The sequence below is a fragment of the Grus americana genome, chromosome Z (genome assembly GCF_028858705.1).
Source record: "Grus americana isolate bGruAme1 chromosome Z, bGruAme1.mat, whole genome shotgun sequence".
Classification (NCBI taxonomy): domain Eukaryota; kingdom Metazoa; phylum Chordata; class Aves; order Gruiformes; family Gruidae; genus Grus; species Grus americana.
Genome location: NC_072891.1, coordinates 78,783,152 through 78,795,250, shown reverse-complemented (window position 1 = coordinate 78,795,250; position 12,099 = coordinate 78,783,152).

Here is a 12,099-nt window from a genome sequence, read left to right as displayed (position 1 = left end):
ACAGTGATTTTACAATTGGCCAGGAAAGGACCGTCACCTTTGCACTTCTGAGTTTCTGACATGATCTGGTAAAGGATACCCAAGCCAGCTGGCTTCTCCTTGTCTTTTTGGGTTTTGGTGGTTTTGGTGCTTCTCTATTCCCACTAAAAGTGTTATTTTAATTCAGCTACAAAAGGAGCTAATCACCCAAATAATAATGTTGTTAATATTCATTGGACTGTTGATTTTTGAAGTACTGGATACTACTCATTTCTTCTGTGAATTGGACAGTGTTTTCCTACAAAGGTTTTGGAAAAAAAATAAACACCAAAGTTGATGGCTATGATTGTAATAGTGGTGAGAATTTTATTCTGTTATTGTAGGCCTCTGTGCTAAAGAAGGACTCTCTGTATACTTAGTACTGCAACAAAGCAAGTTTTAACTTCAGGTTCTCAAAAAGCCAATGGACTTCATTAAGAGCAATGTTGCTGTTTGTCTGTTACAAGAGTGTTCTGGCCCAGATCTTGGTAAAAGAATTCTTGAAACTGTCACTGCACAAACACAGGGAAAGAGAGCGTGCCTTCTCATCTCGTCTGTTGGTTTGTTTCTAGCTGTCAGCGGCTAGCAGGGAAGGAAGATGGAATGACACAACTGACTACAGCTCAGGCAGATGAAAGTGATCCGTGTTGAAATAATAAATTATGTTACCCTCTTTCTACTACGCGTATTATAATTTTCAATACTCTCCCAAGACACCATATTATTAAATTACAAAGGAGTAGGGCTGTTACCATTGGTTAAATTCAACCACTGTTAAATGCTCAGTGGCACCGAAACGACTTTCATGGGATTATGCCAGACCTGCAGTAACATAAAGGACAGCAGAACCTTTCACCCAGTTTTTGGTACCAAAATGCCATCTCCCACTTTTAAATGTAGAAGGAGATTGAATCTCTTAACCAACTTCCAGACTGGACTGCACTGAAATTTACACAATGAGCATTACGAGCAGAAGTAGAAAGAAGTACTCATTCCAAAGAATAAACAGAAATCTTTCCCACAGCATTGGATTGCACTTCCATCAGGAGGAACGCGTATCCCTCCTGAAGAGAGCATGCGCGTAGGAAATAGGCTTGCCTTAGGCTTCCAAGAAATGCCAGATATTTTTAATTGTGACCAGAGTTTTCACAAGTCAGGGTGACTCAGAGACATCCCAGGTTTACGTTGCCCAGTTTCAGATGCAGCAGTGTGGCGTGAATTTTGAACCTGCCCCTTTCAAAACCCGGAATTACCAAGCAAAACTCAGTCTCTCAGACTTCTTCAGATTTGCCTGCACTTTGTGAGTGGTAGTTTAATGCCTAATTTTTCTTTGATCACTTTTGAAGATGGCTGTCTGTAGTCTAGGTTTCCAAATTCACCTGCATTTCTGGTTCTAATTTTTGCCCTTTGAGACCTTTCTTACATGTAATTTTCCTCTCACTGTGTGGTGCATAAGACTTGCCTCTGGATTCGTGGACAGGAAAACTCACCTGGACAATGGATGCTGTTCTTAAATGAACAGCACAGGATCAGGCACATTACAGCTGGTTACAGCTGGGAATCTGTATGCGAAGGAAGCTTTGTGAAATCAAGACACTATGGATTATTTAAATGTGAACAAAACCCCAAAACATGTGCACTGTGATCCAGCTGCTACTAGCATGATCCATCTTGTTACTTCCAGGTCACATCTCAGTGATTTAGCAATTGATGTTATATTTCAGTCTCTTCTGTTAAAACATGCATTTAAATGTAGTTTTGTACAGTTTTTCTGCTTGATATCACCTTAATTTCCAAGTCTCCAGTTATTTTTGTTCTCCTTGTGTGGTTCAGAGCCCTGAAGCCTGCACCTGCGTCATCAGTTTACCTTAGTTTGTGCAAACATCCAGAACACATTTTCAGTGCCTACTGGGATGATGCCTGAGGGTTTTCTGAGCAGCAGCACGCAGTGGCTGTAGCCTCCTCTACACCCAGGTGGTACGATTCCATTGCAAACCCAAAAGCGCTGCAGGGTTTCTCCCTTTCTGGGTTTGCAGGGAAAGGACCGGTGAAAACACAGCAGAAGAAAACACTCCCCGGCCAAGACCTGCTCCCTGCTTCAGACAACCTCCTGGGGTGGGCTGGCTTTCAGTCTGTCCTGCGTGCTGCTCAGAAGAGGCCAGAAGGATAACAGCTGCTTTCGAAATGCCTGCACAGCTGGCTCATTCCAGGCTTTCTACCTGCAGGGAAAAGTCACTACACAGACATATTTTTTTATATATATGTATAAATGATAGTTATATGTATGCGTATATGCATACAACTGTCATTTTGTTTGTTCTCAGTGCAGAGCAAGTAAATGATCCCTCTTGATACCTGATCTTCATCTTGATACTTAATCTTCATCAATCCTCAACTGCCGTAAGACTAAATTTATTGTTGAGGGGAGGCAGGAGAGCTAGCAGTGTTTCCCCTTGCTGATGCTGCTGAGATGAGAAAGATGAAAGTGCTCAGCCATGCTCCGTATATCACACAGACACCGTTTGTGTGGAACTGAGGGAACGTTTCATGGCTGCTGTGACAATTGCGGCAGCTTTGGCAGTTACGCTCTTGTTTTCCAGCGCAGGCTGCAGCTACAGTCAAGAGATCCCTCTGTTCTGGGAGACTTCTTTGGGGAGAGGTTAGTATTGTGGGGATGGTGCTTTGACCTTGTGGTGGGACCTTCCGGGTGGCTTCTTTTTCAAAAGCAGGGTTTGTGCTGCGTTAGGCATTCAAATGAGGGTTGTAATGAGTTACCTAACATCATGTATTACATAGTGAATGCAGCCTTAAATGACAGTTTTCCCTCACAGAGCTATGTTATGGAATGTGCAAATTTTTCATTCACCCCAATGTACAGAATCTTACCAGAGCTCTTCCTTTAAATTTCATTTTCAGCTAGCTGTTTTACAGGATCTGACTTCCTGAGGACAGGATTACAATTCTAAAACGACAATTGGATTTAGCTAGGAAATTTAGATATAAATCCTCAGAGTGCAGAGCCACAGATATTTTAAATGTTTATACCTCATTTCAAATGATCAATAAAGTAACAGTCTTACTAGGGTGAGAAGTCGTCTCCTCTGTGGGATTCCTGTTACATTCCCTTTTGGTATAAATAACTGGATGACAAACTGGATGTAAGCAAATTTATATTCACAGTAGCTCATTTGAGGGTAAGTATTATGTTTATTTTGCATTTTTCTCTTTTTAGTCTGGAGACAATAAATCAGTATGATGGCTAGAGACTTCAATGCAGAGCAACAGAGGATTTCTGGCACTGCCCTGCCAACACTAACGGCTCTCATCTCGATGAGCTGACTGATAGAGCTGGTCTTCCTTTTCATTTTGATCCAAACCAGTGCTGTCAGTGTTTTCATATTTGTATTAATGAGAAGGGTAGAGTGTATGTTTGTGCTTTAATGGAGGGTGAAGCAGAGTCTGAATCCACTTTATCTCATTTTTTCTTGGATGACATGTTTTCTGTGATAAGTCTGAAAATCAAGGACATCTTTTTGAAAGTGCTCAGAGTCCAGTACCTTTGACTGAGGTAGCAGCCAAGTGACCCCTCAGAACTTGTTTGCCTTTAAATCGCTGAGTGAAGGCATGAGTTCTTTTGGCTTTTTTAAGATGAAAAAGACCCTGTTCCCTGAATCTCCTGGGAAATCTGACTTATTCAAGGGAGTTTCATTATGGATGTGCAGATTTTCTGCTTATTGTGCTTTTAGATGCTTGTTAAGCCAAACCAAAAATGCTCTTATTTATGGTTTAAGACAGCTGATTGAAATCAGATCACTTGAAATGTTGGCCTCAATCTTCAACAAAATTTTGACTGTGAGAATATTCATTTGGGGGAGGAACAGCATGAATTTGCACAGTTCCATTATGGCTTTTTGTTCAACCCACAGAACTTCTCTTTCGCCCTTCTGTGGCTCTTCTCTTCTCCTGCCCCTTCATCTGCTTTGGAAATGCAGCTCGAATGTAACTATTGCTGCAATTTTGTGTAACTTTTTTGCACGAGTTGAAAATACCATTTGTAATCTTCTTTATAGCATGCCTTGTAATTGTGGGGCTGAAAAAAGAGCGCTGGAATTTCTCCCACCAATAGAAAGTATTTTGAACAGTAGCGTAACGACTCACTGGCAATATTGATGTTTTCTTTTATAGATAACTTCATTAAATCTGTACTTTGGAATAAATTTTACCTAGCAGGCTTTCAGTTCAATTACAGCAATTGTTTCTCAGCAGGCTAATTTTTCTGTAAGACTGGACAAGGAAAGTAATCACTTAGAAAAATGAGGTTTCCACACACATGTGCAGTACTCTCATGGCTGGTTTCATCTTGAGAAGTTCTGGAATGGTTCCATCTTTCTTCAGTGACCTTATCAGAAGTTTAATCTTTCAGGACAAGGAATTCATGTGAACCTTTAAATTACAAAACGACCCTTCAGAAATCAGAGCAAGGTCATTTAGGCCAAACCATGCACAAAGTATTATGGTCCAGTGTGTTCTTTGCATGGCTGTATTATTTATAGATTGGATTATCTGTAACGTAACAGTTCCAAAATCCACAGGTTTCCTCGGAACTGTAGCAGTAAGGCAAGGAAGTCCCAAAGCAAGGACAAATAGAGAAACGCAATCTGAGCAGCTAAAAATGGATGGGCAATGTCATCCTTCTGGGAGAATTCTTGGAAGCAACCAGACAATACAGAATCAGGCAGAAAGTGTGGTTTGAGAAGTTTGCAGCAGAGAAAGGCTTAAGGTTTGTAGGAGGACAAAGCAGTCAATTCTTTGTAAAAACTTTCCATGTGATCTCCCACTTATCTTTATGGAATTTCCAACTAAATACAAAATTTGTCTCCTGTGACTCTCTGATGCTGACAAACACAAGTGGATCCCTTTTCCAGAAAGTAAAAAGCAAAATTCGTGAGCCTCAGCAACAGCAAGTAGCTGTGCTCTCCTAGAAGAAAGGCTTCCAAAGAGTGCAGTGAAGCTGCTGAGAGATTGTCTGGCAGATATGGTTCTGTGCAGGTGTCAGAGTCAAATACTCTCTGACTCGGTTCTTTCTTTCAGATATTCCATGCATGGAGGGTGTAATGTTTAATATCAATATTACTTCTCTGAAGATTTTTGATGTTACGTGGGATTTCTGAGTTAGCAGAGGGATGCAAAATACGCAGAAAACACAACCGAAAAGTAAGCTACACTTCACCAAACAAAGCAATTGCAATGCACGGTTCAACCACAATACCGCTGGGATTCCCATCACTCGTCTGTATAATTTGCTCGTTGTCAGGATGCTGGGCATCCCCAATCACTGGGAAGGAACACGTGCTCGAAGTCAGCTCAAGCCCATTGCTGTCTCCAAAATTCTTTTGTTCTCTGTTTAGTTTTCATACTCTATGAAACTCTCTATGTTGGGCTGAGCCACGTATTCACTCCTCCTGTGCTGCTCTGGCTAACTTGGGGAGACATTCACACTCCTTCAGTGAACTCAGGGAGAAACATTTACGCTGCCAGTCGATCCACTCAACTGTTGATAGCTGTTTATTTAAAACAAAGGCCACCCTCCAGTGGTCCCCTCTGTGTTGAGATAAAGTCAGATTTCTTTGCAACAGCTGTGGCCAGTGACACCCCGCATTATTCCCTCACCTTCATGGGCAAATCGCCCTTGCCCATCTCCATTGAGCATTCTTCCACTTTAGGGGTTTATTGGTCAATCACTGTAAGCAGAGTCCAGTGAGTAACAGAGTATTTTGGGGGCAATACCCTGTTACTCACTTCTCTGCAGAGCCTGATGGGAGTATTGCAGAGATCCCCAGGCCAGATGACTGAAGAGAGAAGACTGAGATGGGAATTGCTCTGGTGACAAGGAGCCGGTGGGTGCTTCAAAGTTTTAAGGAGAAGGCTATAGCAAAGAGTTGTCTATGGATGCTGGCAACCAGCCTGGGGATAGTCAGTGGAATGTAAGCCAAAATCCAAGAGGAATGGCCCAAAACGGACACAGAATGAAAAAGCACACATGGGCAGAAGACCGCAGCTTTGCACTCGGTGCAGTTGGTCTAGGAGTTAATGGGAAGCACAGGCCTGGAAAAGATTCACAGTGTGATAAAGAACATAGACCAACGCTGGAGAGACCTCTCTTAGTTACCTGCTTTGACAGCAGCCATGAAATTTGGAATTAGGCATCTCCAGCCTACTATTCAGCTGCACTCTCTAAAGTTAAGGTTTTGGGATTGGTTTTTATTTGAAATATACCTCAAGAAGTGTCATCACAAAGATGCTTGCATTATTGTTTCTCACTTCTACCAACCTTCATTGAATCTTTCTTCACATGCAGAGGTGATTTGTGCCTAAGAGCTCATGTGCTCTGGAGCACCTTTAAAGGTCTGCCTGATATAGCACAAAAGAGTTGGATTAATTACTTTTGCTAATTTCCACTAAAAGTTCCTCTAGGGGAAAGGGATTGCTTGCTTTTGTTTAAACACTTCAGGGATGGGAGCTGTTTATCCAATTAGTTTGCAAGCTGCCCGCAGCCTGCCACAGATTATGAGATCCTGGCACTGGATCTCAATGAGCCCTCAGCTGAAACGGCGCTTTAGTCAATGTTGCACAGCTTGTCTAAAGCCTTTCGTTATACCTGTCTCTCACTCATTTCTCAAATCTGTATAATGCAGAGATTTTTGCTTGCATGTTTTCTTTCTCATAGCTTTTCTTTTCTTCAGGAGCTCTTCCTTACAAAAGGTAGAGTTCTCTTCTAGCTCCTGCGGGTCTTGTAGAAAACCCGTTCATTTGTGATGCCAAGAAACAGGAAAGCATTTCATTATCTAAAAGTCTGTACTCTCATTGATTTTGTTTCAGTAAAGTTTGAACTAAAGGTCTGGGTGCCCTCTCAGGTATAGCACTTACAGAACTATGTGTCCCTAAATGACAAGTCCAAAGCAGTCTCAATAGGAATGGCCCTCTGCAAGAGAAGACTCAGCTGGGCCTGTTGATACTACAAATCCGGAATGGAATGCAAGCAGATAAGTATAGTTTTACTATGTCAGACCAAATATTCATTTAACCCATTATCCTGTCTCCAAGAGACCGGCAACAGATAACAGAGAGAAAAACTGAAGAGTACAGCAAGCATAGATTGTTGCTATCCTATATTTTCTCCTTCATCCAATGGTTTGCAGGTCAAGCATCTCCCCACTCAGTTAGGATGCTCTTTCAATTAAAAAAAAAGAAAAAAATTGCCAGAGTTCTTTTAAAAATTATTGTGTGTGAAACCTCCATACCTAGAGGAAGCATCCTAGAATGAATGTCACCTGAGGGAAAGACCTAAAAATGGGTGCAAATAACTTTGAGACGACATATGCTGTTCAAGCCATGATATTGAAAGTACTGATGCCTACTGATTTTTTCCATGGCCTGCCTTTTGAAACCAAAAGACCAGTCCAGCAAGAACTGAGGCTCATGAGATTTTCAAAAACCCAACTCTGCAGCAAAATACCAGGAAACCAGAGCCTGACTGTCACGTTGGGAACCTCAGATCATCATATGCTGACAGACTGGAAACTGGGAGCCTGGGGCGCTCTACCTCCGAAACATTGATCCGATGTGTTATATGCTTCTACGACCATCAACTCTAGGGTAGATCCAAGCGCTGAACGGATCTCTCAAAATTGAGATCAGGTATCCTGGGGGCTCTGGAGTCTGACTCCAGAGAGATCAAGGTCAAAAGCTGCACTTTGAAACATAGCTCCCACCAGTTTCAACATAAATCAATAATCTTGCATAATTATGCATTTTACTTTATGCCTAACTTCTTTAACCCTGAGCTGGCTGTGACCTAAGCATTTCTTGCCATATTGTCTGTAGTGATACCCTGTGTATGTTCACACACATGTTAAATCCTATGCCTGTCAGGCACGACAAAAAAAATGGACAACCAGGATCTGCAAACAGACCTTAAACATTAAAATCACAGTTTCCAGGACCTGAAAACATGCTTGTGCGTGAAAAGCTTTCAGAGGAGGAGGGAAGAAACATGAAAAAACTACTTCTCCTTGTTCATTATTCCACCTGAGTGAACAGCTCCTTGCTGTGCAATAATTACAGTGTAAATATAACAAAATTATCAGCAAGTGTATTAGAGATTAAAAGGTTAATTTACTTTAATTTAACAGGAGGAACAGTTATGTTCCTTCCTTCCTGCACTGCCGGTGTGGGGACTGGGCGCATTGTCACTGGTTACTAATACCGTAGAGTAATATATTATTTCAAGCAGATTCTGTCCAACCACGCAGACTATGTGCAGCGTGCACCATTCTCTGTGAGATAAATTGGGTTGTCATTGCAATTTTAAGCAACTTCTGGTCGTAAAAATAATAATGAAATTCTGGTCACCATTTTGTGTTTGAATGAACGCTCTGTCAACATGGTTATCAAACCTAGTCAATTACCTAATATTTCTGATATTTCTGCACACAATGAAGAAGTAAATCAAGATAAATACACCTTGTCTTGAGCCTCCAAAGAAGTGAAAGGAGAAAGACTGCAGTGTATTTGAACGGAAGCAGAACGAGAGCAAAGCTGACTGGTTTTCAAAGTCCCTGACACTACTAAAAAACCTGTAATATATCAGGTGACTAAATTTTGTCCTCCCGATTTTCTAGAGAGATAAAAGTTACAAATACTGACAAAGGAAGATGGGGTGGCTGGAGTCAGTAATCCACAGCTAGTGTGTCTAACTTATTATACAGAACGATCACATAGAGTCTATATAGCATCATACTCATTAAAGATATAGGCAGTTTGTTTTCCCTGTGAAATATCTTCAACTTCTCTGACTTTGTTTCTTTTTTTTCGGTCTTTTAATTTATTTTTTTTTTATTAGAAAGAAAATTCTAACTATTTTTTTATTAGAAAGAAAATTCTAACTCTGGGACTTCAGGAGGGCAGACTTTGGCCTCTTCACAGATCTGCTTGTTAGGGCCTCAGAGGGAAGAGAGGTCGAATAAAAGCCAGTTGATATTTAAGGATCACCTCCTCCAAGCTCAAGAACACTCCATGCCAACAGGTAGGAACTCAAGCAAAGATGCCAGGATGCCAGCATGGATGAGCAAGGAGCTCCCGGCTAAACTCAAATGTAGTTAGATAGTATAGAGAAGATGGAAGCAGGAACAGGGAACCTTGGAAAAATACAGAGACATTGTCCAAGCATGCAGAGATAGGGATAGGAAAGCCAAAGCCATCTGGAGTGAATCTGGAGACAGATGTCAAGGGCAACAAGAAAGGCTTCTGTAAGCACATAGGAAGGAAAAAGGAAACTAGGGAAAATGTGGACGCACTGCTGAAGGGGACAGGCACCCTGGTGACTAAGACGTGCAAAAGTCTGAGGTATTGAATGCCTTCTTTGCCTCAGTCCTTACTAGTAAGACTGATGTCCAGGCATTGCAAGCCCCAGAGATGAGAGGGAAAGTTTGGAGCAAGGAAGACTTGCTCCTGGTGGAAGAGGATCAGGTCAGGGAATACTTAAGCAAACTGGACATACATAAGGTCACGGACCCTGATAGGACGCACCCATGAGTGCTGAGGGAGCTGGCTGATGCCATTACAAGGTCACTCAATTATCTTTGAAAAATCACAGTGATCAGGAGAGTGGCCTGAGGACTGAAGGAAAACAAATGTCACTCCTGTCTTCCACATGGCCAAAAATGAGAATCTGTGGAACTACGGGCCAGACAGCTTCTCCTCAATCCTAGTCCTGTTCAACATTTTCATTGATGAGCTGGAGCATGGGGCAGAGTGTACCCTCAGAAAGTTCGCTGATGACACAAAACTGGGAGGAGTGGCTGATATCACTAGAGGATTGTGCTGCCATCCAGAGGCACCTCGACAGGCTGGAGAAATGGGCCAACAGGGACCTCATGAAATTCAACAAGAGGAAGTGCAACGTCCTGCACCTGGGGAGGAACAACCTCGTGTACTAATAAATGCTGGGGTCCAATGAGCTGTGAAGAAGTTTTGCAGAAAAGACCTGGGGGTCCTGGTAGAAACGAAGCTGCGCATGAGCCAGCAAGGGGCCTTAGCCACAAAGAAGGTTAACGGTATCCTGGGCTGCATTAGGTAACGTATTGCCAGCAGGTTGGGGGGAGGAGGGGAGTGATCCTTCCCTTCTCCTCAGCACTGGTGAGGCCACATCTGGAGGCCTGTGTCCTGTCCTGGGCTCCCCAGTGCAAAAGAGACTTGGACACAAGGATGATTAAGGAACTGGAGCAGCTCTCCTATGAGGAAAGGCTGAGAGATATGGATCTGTTTAGCCTGGGGAGGAGAAGGTGCAGGGGGATCTCGTCAATTCATATGAACACATGAAAGGAGGGTTCAGGGAAGACAGATCTCTTTTCAGTCGTGCCCAGTAACAGGGTAAGAGGCAATGGACACAAACTGAAACACAAGAGGTTCCTCCATAAGGAGAAACATTTTTACTGTGAAGGTGACTGAGCGCTGGCACAGGTTGCTCAGGGAGGTTGTGGAGTCTCCAACTTTGGAGCTCTTCAATGGCTTTCTGACGTGACACTTTGACAGGGAGAGGGTAGCCCATTTGCTGCAATATTTTATCTCCTCTCTAAGAATCCAAAAAGGTGGTTTAAAGGGATTTTAATTTATCACACGAGCTCTCCTTACACTTCCAAGCATTTCACCAAGCCTCTGCAGAGCTACTTGTACCTAGCAGCACTGCCCATAGCTACTGCAAGTTGAATTTGGCCAGGATTTCAAAACTTCCCTGTGAGTATCAAATCTGGAACTTTCTTGTGCTTGACTTAATAAACCTCTTCCTGTAGCAGCAAGTGTCTCAAGGTCAAGAATGCAGTGGTCAGGGTCTAAATCTTCAATTTCACCTTATCTGACTGGTTTTGGTCTCTTGGCTTTGGCGATCATTGGTGAATGCCTTTTGTGCTGACTGGAACTGAGCAATTGAATCAAGCACCACAGAATGTCTTCCCTTGACCTCTTATTTGCAGAAAAGTCTTTGTGGAGCAATGTCACAGCCACCAACTATGGGGTTCTTGTTTAAGTCCTTAAGCAAGACTTAAAGTATTTCTAATTAGTAATTACAGTTACAAGAACCAAGAACTGTACTGGAATCTGTGTTCTCCATACAGTTCTTTGGTTCTTGATGCAAATTTTACTCACACAAGCAAATTGTTTCTGAGATTTGCAAATGTGCTCAGGTTTCAGTATGTCAAGCTCTCAGTTACTGAGGGACTCAGACATTGACACAGCAGTAAAGATCTCCTGAATACACAGCCCAGAAGAACACTTAACCAAAATCTTCCTATCAACATCATTTCCTGAAACCTTTCCTCCCTTTGAAATCAATGAGAGCTTTGCATGTTGATTTTAGTCAGTCCAGATTTCACAGAATCATAGAATCATAGAATGGTTGGGGTTGGAAGGGACCTCAAAGACCATCTAGTTCCAACCCCCCCACTGCGGGCAGGGACACCCTCCACTAGACCACGTTGCCCAAAGCCTCATCCAACCTGGCCTTAAACGCTTCCAGGGAGGGGGCATCCACAGCTTCTCTGGGCAACCTGTGCCAGTGCCTCACCACTCCAACAGTAAAGAATTTCTTTCTAACATCTAATCTAAATCGACCCTCCTTCAGCTTAAACCCATTCCCCCTTGTCCTGTCACTACACTCCCTGATAAACAGTCCCTCTCCAGCTTTCCTGTAGGCCCCTTCAGGTACTGGTAAGCCGCAATTAGATCTCCCCGGAGCCGCCTTTTCTCCAGGCTGAACAATCTCAACTCTCTCAGCCTGTCCTCATAGGAGAGGTGCTCCATCCCTCCAATCAGCTCCGTGGCCCTCCTCTGGACTCGCTCCAACAGCTCCATGTCTCTCCTGTACTGGGGCCCCCAGAGCTGGACGCAGTACTCCAGGTGGGGTCTCACAAGAGTGGAGTAGAGGGGCAGGATCCCCTCCCTCGACCTGCTGGTCACGCCTCTTTTGATGCAGCCCAGGACACAGTTGGCTTTCTGGGCTGTAAGCGCACACTGCCGGCTCAAGTT